Source organism: Danio rerio, chromosome 11, assembly GCF_049306965.1.
Source record: "Danio rerio strain Tuebingen ecotype United States chromosome 11, GRCz12tu, whole genome shotgun sequence".
Taxonomy (NCBI): Eukaryota; Metazoa; Chordata; class Actinopteri; order Cypriniformes; family Danionidae; genus Danio; species Danio rerio.
Window position 1 is genome coordinate 45,512,501 of NC_133186.1, and position 11,919 is coordinate 45,524,419.

The following is an 11,919-nucleotide window of genomic DNA, read 5'->3' on the forward strand; positions in this document are numbered from 1 at the left end:
CTTCAACATATCATCCATCCATCCATCCATCCATCGATGCAACATATTCATCCCTCCATTAACATATCATCCATTCATCTATTCATCTGTCCATCAACATATCCATCCATGTATCCATCCATCTATCAACATATTCATCCATCCATCCATTCATCCATCCATCAACATATCATCCATTCATCTATTCATGCATCCATCAACATCCATCCATCCATCCATCAACATATTCATAAATCCATTTATCCATCCCTCCATTCATCCATCCATCAACATATTTATCCGTCAATCCATCCATCCATCAACATATTCATCCATCCATTTATCCATCTCTCCATTCATCCATCCATCAACATATTTATCCATCAATCCATCCATCCATCAACATATTCATCCATCCATTTATCCATCCCTCCATTCATCCATCCATCAACATATTTATCCATCCATCCATCCATCCATCCATCAACATATTCATCCATCCATCCATCAACATATTCATCCATCCATCAACATATTCATCCTTCCATCCATCCATCCATCCATCAACATATTCATCCATCCATCCATCCATCAAAATATCCATCAATCAACGGTCATTCAGTAAAGCTCTCATGATTGATCAGTGATAATCGCTGGTGTTTGCAGTAAGCGTGTGATTTTGCTCTGCTGAAGTGGGGGTTTAGTCTCACTCTGGCGCCCCTGTGCTGATCTCAGTGATGTGCAGCAGGGCCTCCAGCACATGGTCTACATTAGTGAGGAATGTGGAGCGCTGCCGGGGGGATTCCTGACTTATCAGAGCTCAGGGAGTGAGTGAATATCTGTGTCTGGGATATCTGACTTCCCATCTGAGCCAATGACAGGCTGATGAGACAGCACAGCCCAGACAGCACAGCTCGGATTCAGTTTAAAGATTTTTACATCCTCTGGAGGAAAGACCAGGTTGCCAAACAATGAAAAATGAAGCTGCAATATCACTGGTGCAAGTCATTAAACAAAATAAAACAAAAAAAGTCCCAATAAGTTAGAAAAATCAACCACACCTAAATACTCTACCACAAACTCAAATTAAATGGCTGGGGAACTCAAAGGTTGCCAGATTGAAGTGTGAAATTTCACAGAAACAATGGATATTTTTTGAGAGACGATCTATACACATGTTAGATTAGATTAGACAGAGATATAAGGAAATGTGTCAACATTAAACACAGTAAACTCTCTCCATCTTCCATTGGCTGGAGAAGCAGATAGTCCCGCCCCAACTCTGCCCATTGGTTGAGCTGGTTTTGCTGGGTCAGGTTTGTTTACTTAGTTTATCAGTGTTACATTCTTTATGAAATCCACACATTTTTTGTCAGTTTTATTCATTCATACATTCATTTGCCTTCGGCTTAGTAGCTTATTCATCAGAGGTCGCCACAGTGGAATGAACCACTAACTGATCCGGCATATGTTTTACACAGCAGATTCCCTTCCAGCCACAACCCAGTACTGGGAAACACCTATACACACACTCACACACACTCATACGCTACGGACAATTTAGTTCCTCCAATACCCCTATAGTGCATGTGTTTTGACTGTTGGGAAAACCGGAGCACCCGGTGGAAAACCACGCAAACACGGGGAGAACATGCAAACTCCACACAGAAATGCCAACTGACCCAGTCGGGACTCGAACCAGTAACCTTTTTGCCATGCGGCGACAGTGCAAAGCACTAAGCCACAGTGCCGCTTTAGGCAGTTTTAATGACTGCATATTCAGCATTATTTATTATTTATTTATTTATTAAAAAAATATTTATTTATTAATTAAAAATATTTATTTATTTCTAAATTAAACAATATTTATTTATTTATTTATTAAACAACATTTATTTATTAATTAAACAATGTTTATTTAATAACGAACTAAACAATATTTATTTATTAATTAATTAAACAATATTTTTATTTATTGAACAATATTTATTTTAAATGAATTAAAAAATATTTATAAATCAATTAAACAATATTGATTTATGAATTAAACAATATTTATTTATGAATAAAACAATATTTTTTATGAATTAAACAATATTTATTTATTTATTAAACAACATTTATTTATTAATTAAACAATATTTATTTAATTATTAAACATTATTTTTATTAATTAATAAAACAATATTTATTTATTTATTAAACAATGTTTATTTAACAACGAACTAAACAATATTTATTTATTTATGAATTAAACAACATTTTTATTTATTGAACAATATTTATGTTAAATGAATTAAACAATATTTATAAATCAATTAAACAATATTTATTTATGAATTAAACAATATTTATAAATCAATTAAACAATATTTATTTATGAATGAAACAATATTTATTTACGAATTAAATAATATTTATTTATTTATTTAATAAACAATATTTATTTATTTATGAATTAAACTTTTTATTTATTATTATTATATTATATATTATTATATATATTATTATAATGATTTATTATCTTTATTTATTATTAAACAATATTTATTTATTAATTAAACATTTATTAATTATTCAATCAAAATTTATTCATTTTTAATAAAAGAATATTTATTTATTTATTTATTAAACAATATTTATTGATTTATTGATTGATTAAACAATAAAAAAATTTATTTATTAATTAAACAATATTTATTTTTAAATAAAATTGTACACATTGTCGGCGCCAATAGCCAATTCGATTTCCGGCTCAATGTCCTTTGTGGCCATTCCCCTATCTCTGTTCCCAACTTTTTCTTGTCAATCCTCACAAATTTTTTTCTATTGGTTTTGATGATGATTTTTAGTAAATGAAGTATTTGTCACACAAGAAAATAAACGCGGGGCAGGGCTTGACTTTGAATCAACTTGTGATTTGCTCTTGGCTGATTGTATCTGACTCCACCACCTCACACCAGCGAACACCAATCAGACAAGATTAGTGATCCATTGATTAAAAGCTTACAAGCACAAAAATAGTGCTTTAAACAGAAGCAGAAACAGAAAATCTACATCTGTTTCTGAGGCTTATTCCTGTGAGATGGAGGGCGGTGAAGAAATGAAGAAAAACACAGTCATGTGAATGGCAGGACGCTTACTGGAATGCTGAGGGCTTTTTTACAGCTCCACAAATGTCTTGTGGTTTTTGGCAATGGGAGAGAGGAAGATGTTGTATTTCTGTGTCTTTATTCGTGCAGTATGAGCGCGAATGTCAGGAGTGTTTCAGCTCTGCCAGCCCACAGAATAACAGAAATCATAAACAACATCACACCTCTGTAAACACAGCGCAGCGCAGAGGCAAAACAGAAGACGGAAACATGCCACTGTCATCCAGCACAACAATTCATTATATAAAGAAAGAAATACGAGGAAAACCCGCTGGGAGAACCATGGAGAAGTCTGACCATCTTCATTAAAACCTGTTCAAAACTAAACACATTTGCATTTAATTTAAAAGCGACTAAATCAGTCATTTATAATTATACTATTTAAGAATATTGGTCTCTTTGAAGAATCAAGTGACGGGGCAATTTCGCTAAAAATTCAGCTTTGAATCACAGAAATAAAATACATTTTACAATTTGTTGACATAGTAAATGTTATTGTTATTTTTAATAATATTTCATTATATTTATTATTATTATTATTATTATTATTAGTAGTAGTAGTAGTAGTAGTAGTAGTAGTAGTAGTATCATTGTTATTAATAAAATAATAATAATAATAATAATAATAATAATAATAATAATAATAATGTTAAATAATATTTTCTAAATAAGAGTTAAAAACCTTTGACATTTTTAAATTATATGGATTATTTTACAATATAAATCCACATCAACTATTTGAATAAATAAAATAAAAAGTCATTGTTATTTTCCTAAACCAAATCAAATGAAAATAAACTCAAATTAAATAAAAACTAAATACTTCAAATATAAAATACAAAAATAAAATAAAAAATAAAAAATAAAACTAATAACTAAATAAAAAAAAATCTTCTTTTTTCCCTGAACCAAATCAAATGAAACTAAAATAAAATAAAAATAAAATAAATATTTCAAATAAAAAATAAATAAAACTAAATTAAACTAAAAACTAAATGAAAACATCTTATTTTCCTAAACTAATTCAAGTGAAACTAAATTAAATAAAAAATACAATAAAAAATAAATGATAAAATTTATTGTTATTGTTATTTTTCTAAACTAAACTTATATTAATTAAATGAAAATATACTCAAGTAAAATAAAATAAAATGAAACTAAATATTTAAAATAAAAAAATAATAAAATATAAATATAATAATAAAAAATAAAAAAATAAAATAATAATAATTGAACTACAAATTAATCTTATTTACCAAATGAAACTAAACTAAAATTATATAAAATGAAACTAAATATAAAAAATGAAATAAATAAATACATAAATAAATAAAATAAAGTAGACTAAAAAACTAAACTAAATAATATTTTAAAAATATTATTATTTTCCTAAACTAAATCGAATGAAACTAAACTAAATAAAAAAATAAAAAATAAATAAAAAAAAGTCATTGTTATTTTTCTAAACTAATCTAAACCAAATGAAAATAAACTCAAATTAAATAAAATGAAATAAAATATTTCATAAATTTCATATTTTAGAAATTTTCATTTATATTTCAAATAAAAAATTTATAAATAAAAATGAATAAAAAAATGAGTGAATAAAACTAAACTAGAAACTAAATATAAAATATATATATTGTTATTTTCCTAAACTAAATAAAAAGAAACTAAACTAAAATTAGAATACATGAAACTAAATATTTCAAATTAAAAAAGGCAAAGCAAAGCAAGCAAAACAAAACAAACACGTTATTATTAGTGCAGGGGAAAAATCTAATCACCATTATTCGCATTCAAATTAAAAGTTTGTTTTGACATAATATAAGTGTGTGCATTATTTTTATTTATTATGTATTTATAAATACACACATGCCTTTGAATAAACATGTATTTATATTTAGATATAAAATATATATGTATATGACCCAAATTATATATAAATTTCAATAGCTGTATAGGTATTTATGTAGTATATATAAATATTTCTAGGTGTGTGTGTTTGCGTGTGGGATATGTAATTGTGAAATGTATGTTATGTGAAATGTAATGTATTGATGTAAATAAAATGTCAAAGCAAGCTGGTATTTTGGATGCAATTAATCTTTGCACGTATTATTCATCAAGCTCTCCACCAGAACGTTCTCAGCAAATTGTCCATCAAGTTCAACACAGCAGTATTATCCACTAAGGGAACCCTTCCTACATCTGTTTCCAGAGGAACTGCATTAAAGATTCAGCTCATGCATAAAACACAGTCCATCTCCATATTGATTTTATGTAACTCTGTAATGGTGTGGGAGATTCAGAAAGAGCAGGAAAAGTGTGAACTTACGCCCACTTTCTCTCTGCTCTCCTACACACCAATACAGCGCATGTCATAAGCGAGTGGGAGTCGCATTATAAAGCATGAGTTACAGCTATTCAAACCCAGCAGAGACTGAACAAAAAGCACTTCAGCTCTTAATAATTACACTGATTATTGCTTCTCTCCATCAAGCTCCAAAAAGAAGGTCATGTTCATCTATTAAAGGGACACCACACATAAAAATAAAGATCTGCTATTATTTTATGCATCCAAAATGTACTTTTTTTTTTTTGCTATAGTAGAATAGTAAAGCATGCAAGTCAATGGCTGACAGTATTTTGAGAGTTAAAAATCACACATACAGGCAACACAAAATTAATACCTGTGGCTACTGATTTTAAATTATAAATAAAGTCTTATAGAGCGAAATGACTGTCAATGCAAAAAACTGATTTTATAACATTATTACCTTAAATATACAGTTTTAGGCAATATTTATATAATATAATATAATATAATATAGTATAATATAATATAATATAATATAATATAATATAATATAATATAATATAATATAATACAATTAATATAACATAATGTAATATAATATAATATAAAATAGTATAATATAATATAATATAATATAATATAATATAATATAATATAATAAAATATAATATAAAATAATATAACAAAATATAAAATAAAATAATATAATATAAATATAATATAACAAAATATAATTTAATATAATATAATTAATATAATACAATATAATATAATACAATATAATATAATGCAATTAATATAATATAATGTAATATAATATAATATAAAATAGTATAATATAATATAATATAATATAATATAAAATAAAATAACAAAATATAAAATAAAATAATATAAAATAAAATAATATAACAAAATATAATATAATATAATATAATATAATATAATATAATATAATATAGTATAATATAATATAATATAATATAAAATAATTTAATATAATAAAATATAATATAAAATAATATAATAAAATAATATAATATAATACAAAATAATATAATATAATATAATATAATATAATATAAAATAATTTAATATAATAAAATATAATATAAAATAATTTAATATAATAAAATATAATATAATATAATATAATATAATATAATATAATATAATATAATATAATATAATATAATAAAATATAATATAAAATATTTTAATATAACATAATATAATATAATATAACATAAAATAATATAATATAATATAATATAAAATATAAAATAATATAATATACAATATACATATGATTGTGAAATATAGACACATTTCAAAGGGACAGTACACATAAAAATTAAGATTTGCAATTAATCTACTCATTCAAAAATACACGTTTTTTGCATCAGCAGAATATTAAAAATAGATTTTATTTAGCTGAATCTGTTGTTTTTGTTGATTCATGTAAGGCAAGTCAATAGCTGACAGTAATTTGAGTAAAAAAAAACACATACAGGAAACACAAAAATGAATACTTGTGGATCTTGATTACTAATTGAAGTATTATGAAGTAAAATGATTGCTGTTTTTTACAGCAAAATTGTAACTTTTAGAGCAGCAGAAATGTTTCCGTAAGCTTCCCCAGCCTTGTGCCTCGAGACAATCCTGCCTCTGAGGTCTACAGACAATTTCTTTGTCTTCATGCTTGGTTTGAGCTTTGACATGCACTGTCAACCCTGGGACCTTATACTGATGTACATTTGATTTTTCAGGTTTTTATTTTTAATCATTTCACAGCAATTTCAAAAACTCTTTTTTCACATTGTCATTATGGGGGATTGTGTGTAGAATGTTGAGGAAATAAATTAATTTAATCCAGTTTGGAATAAGACTGTAACACAAACAAATGTGGAAAAAGTAAAGCGCTATCAATACTTTCCAGATGCACTGTGTAGATCTTTTTTTTTTTTTTGACCGTTTGGTGCCACTTAGTATCTGAATAATGCAGGTTAGTGTATACTCCACCAGCTGTTTTCATTTCTGTCAGCTTGGTGTTTTTGTCTGCTTGGCGCCATCTTGTGTCTGAATAATGCTGTATTAATTTCTGTCAACGTTGCATTTAATTAAAGACTTAATACGGCTCAGAACAGAAGGTTTTGTGTCTAATTTTTCTGTTTCGTGGCAGGTAGCAGTGCAATAATCAGGATAAAGTACATCCATGATATACAGGCTCTATTCTGCATTATCCCTTACACAATCAAGGGAATTTCAGTGTCTCGGTTCATAACCCATTTGATGCTCTTCTGAAGAGAAAACAAAGTCACACACTGACCTGCGAGTGCTTTGATGCGCGAGCGCTCGAACAGTCGTGCGGAGCTGTTCTCATTGTCCCACTCGTCGTCCCAGCGGTTGTTCACACTGTCCTGGTACTGCTGCTGGATGTCCATGTGCTCGAACTCTGCGGCTACTGTCGTCATCCTGACCTCTGGCCTGTTCACCGCTCACACTTCCTCATGGGCCAAACAAGCCCTGCTGGATCACACAAACACACATCATTACATTTACACTCTGACGCTTTTATCTCAAGGGCGATGAGCTTGGAATTGAATTCAAACACTAAGGTGATGCTGCTTATTTTACCTCAGCACTGTGATGTGAAGTAAAACATATACACATGCACATAATGTTCAACCAGAGAAAGAAATTAAAGTCTATACAATATTAATTACTGATTTATTCAGAAATATGTTTAATATACACTGTAAAAAATTATATGACCATGACAGCATGTTTAGGTCACTGTAAGCTAATAGGACGTAAGTATTGTGTATTTATATAGCGCATTCATTGTGTATTACCATACACCCAAAGCGCTTCATAAATATGAGGGGGGTCTCTCCACACCACCACCAGTGTGCAGCATCCACTTGGTTTGTCTCATCTAAAACAGTGGTTCTCAAAGTGGGGGTCGGGACCCCCCGAGGGGTCGCGGGGCAATGAAGGGGGGTTGCCTGGTGATTTCCAAAAGTCTATTTATTTTTATTAAACCATAAGAATTAACATATTTTATCCATAACTATACTGAAAATAAAAATAGTCATTTATAGTTACAATATACTATATAGTTACTATAGTAGCTTATAGTTACTAGTTCTATTGGATTGCGATTGATAATTACATTATATTAAAGGCAGCAATAGCATCAGATGGATTTTGATATTATAACATCAGGTTATACTTTCTGGCACATTTAAAGCACTGACACAAATTTAATTGGTGTGTCTGCGTCATTTCATGCAAGGTTTCTGTATTTATAACCACCTCAGAGGATATTGGGGGTCGCGAGTCACTGGCATTGTTATTTTGGGGGTCGCGGGCTGAAAAGTTTGGGAACCCCTGATCTAAAAGACTGCTCACTGACAGTATGGTGTCCTCTTCACTATACTGGGGCATTAGAACTCACACAGACCACAGGTTGAGCGCCCCCTGCTGGCCTACCTAACACCCCTTCTGACAACAACGTAGTCTTCCCATGTGGTCTCTTGTCCAGGTACTGACCAGGCTCAGCCCTGCTTAGCTTCAGTGAGTCATAGATATATACATTAGATGTCGCCTGGCCTATTGTTGTCTATTGGACGGAATGCGTCAATAGCGCCGCCATCTTGGTACAGGGTAGCGCTCCTTTGAAATGAATGCGGGACCAAGGTACAGTGGAGGACTGTGGCCATCCATAGTCAGAGATATACACATATACACATATATCTATGATCGGGAGTTTTCCTGGATGTTAGTATGTAATTTTTTTTTCTAATTACGAAAATTATAGTCTTACATCACTTGTCTACATTGATGGATCAGTGACCGCACGGGCATTCCTGACAAAAAGCTTGTGTTTGTGTGTACAGAAATGTACTATTCACCCTCCCTGTTAAATTTAATCTGATCCGTGTCCTGAAACACAGCTCCTCTTCTGCTTTCACTTCTCATACTAACGGAGGGAGCGATTCGTTTGTGAATAAATCTCCGTTATGAACGACTCGTTCACTAACGTTAGCCGACAATAATACAAGTTTCTGGCAGCGCCGAATCGCATCATTGTCATATTTCTTTTACATTGTTTGCTGATTTTATTCAACAAAACTAGCATAAGCCGAGTGTTTAGTGCGAGTTGGAGCTGCTTTGCCTTATGCTGAATGCAGTAACTGACTGTATCATCATCAATACCTTACCTGTTTAGCACAAAAGCTCATAACATACAAAAACAGAAAAAAACTTAATATTACCTATGAAATGTTCTGCCTTTGTGCTTTGTTTTCTTTGTTTGCTCATTACTACACCAGTCCAGCTTCTTCACGTAATAACACTGTCTTGACTAGTGCGGCTGAATGACATTTGTCCTGGGAGCACTGTACCAATATGGCGGCGCTATTGACGCATGCTCAGGGTCCCTATGCGATATCTAGTGTATATATCTATGTCAGTGAGTAACCGGTCTTGGGCTGCTGGATGATATGGCTGTGGCCGTAATAAACTTAGAGCAAGTTAATTATGCTCTAACTTAATTGTATAAGTTACCCAAGCTGTTTTAAGTCACTTTAACATAAGTTGAATAGACTCAAGAGGTTATTTTAATTCAGCTTAAACATTTAAAGCAACCTGGATTTTTTTTATAGTGTATAAATGAAATAAAATTTCACTAAATTAAACGCATTGTTACACAAATGTGCTTCTACAGCAAAATTTGATTATTTTTTTAATTAATTTTATTTTGGTTTCAGTTAAAGTAAAATAATATGCTTTAATTATTACTTTATTTAATTGTAATTGTTATATTATAGTAATTATACTTAATATTTAAAAAATAATTTTACTTTTAGTATCACTGTTCCGTGTTTTGACTTTGATTTTTATTAAAAATTTCCATTTTAATTTTACTTAGTTTTAGTAATACTTTGTAAATTAATATTTCGTAAATATATTCATTTTTAAAACCTTTTTTTTTATTATATGCATTATTCAGCTATATATATATATATATATATATATATATATATATATATATATATATATATATATATATATATTTCCTACAATTAAAAACAATAAAAATGAAACTAAATAAAATAACTAAATAAACAAAAGCTGAAAATCCCGAGTGTTTTTATCCCTATTATCAATGATCTGTGTGAGTCTGAAGGAGTGTTGAACTGCTGACTCTGCACTGTTGTCCTTTGCAGACACACAGCACTTCTTCCTGTTCAGCTGTTGTTCAGGCTGATGCTGCCACCTGTAGGACGAGAACTGCGCTGTTTACAGTCCAGTGTGTGTCTATGTGTGAACAGTTAAAGTCAGAATAATAGTGCTAATAACTCATCTCTAATACCTGATCTATTTTATCTTTGTCATGATGACAGTAAATAATATTTGACTAGATATTCTTCAAGACTCTTCTATACAGCTTAAAGTGACATTTAAAGGCTTAACTAGGTTAATTAGGTTAACTAGGCAGGTTAGGGTAATTAGACAAGTTAATGATGGCTTGTTCTGTAGACAGTTGAAAAAAAAAAATTAGCTTAAAGGGGCTAATAATATTGTCCTTAAAATGGTGTTTAAAAAATTAATAACTGATTTTATTCTAGCCAAAATAAAACAAATAAGACTTTCTGGGAAATGTTTAAAAAAAAAATTAATTCAAGGGGGGTGAATAATTCTGACTTCAACTGTATATGTGGTGCCCTAAAACAGTTTATATTGTATTGCACAAAATAAAACAAAATGTAATTGTGTCAAAAGAAAAATGCAATGCTCTTTAATATATGAAATTAATAATATAATATAAGTATAACAGTTATTTTATTTTACTGTGCATGTTTTTTTTTTGTTTTTGTTTTTTTTACTTGTATTTCGGTTTTAGGTTTGAAATAATCATATCTTAGCAAATACAACATAATTCTTTGGAATATTTATGATATTTTCCTTTTTTTTTCGTATTTATTTTTAATTTATTGTGTGTTGTTGTGTGCTTTTGTTTGTTATCAGTTTAGATGTGTGTAATCTAAATTCTTGCATATGATATACCTAAATATCTGTTTATTTAGTTTAGTTTTAAGTTTTAGATAAAATTATATATATATATATATATATATATATATATATATATATATATATATATATATATATAATTATAGTCTGTAATACAATTAACTAAATTTAAAAAATACTACCTCTGTCATTTGTATTCATTTTTTGAAAATCTGAATATTTTAAATAAATGCTTTACATAAAAAAATACTTCATATAAATAAAATAAAATAAAGTTTATGTAAAAAAATATAATGTATAAAATATGCGAGTTAATTTAAAGATTACAAAGCTTTTCAATTATAAAAATGTTTACCTTGATTCATTTCTTATTATCTTATCTTATCTTATTATAACACAATGTATACTTAACTATATTACATCTGGATA

At 28.7% G+C, this 11,919-nt stretch overlaps 1 long non-coding RNA gene across 1 annotated transcript; it reads left to right on the forward strand.

Annotated features, from left to right (window-relative positions):
- Positions 1 to 7,420: 7,420 nt before the first annotated feature.
- Positions 7,421 to 10,285, forward strand: LOC141376678 (uncharacterized). The gene is made up of 3 exons (XR_012387380.1): positions 7,421 to 8,209; positions 8,244 to 8,397; positions 8,857 to 10,285. It is a non-coding gene; the product is annotated as an uncharacterized lncRNA (long non-coding RNA).
- Positions 10,286 to 11,919: the final 1,634 nt, after the last annotated feature.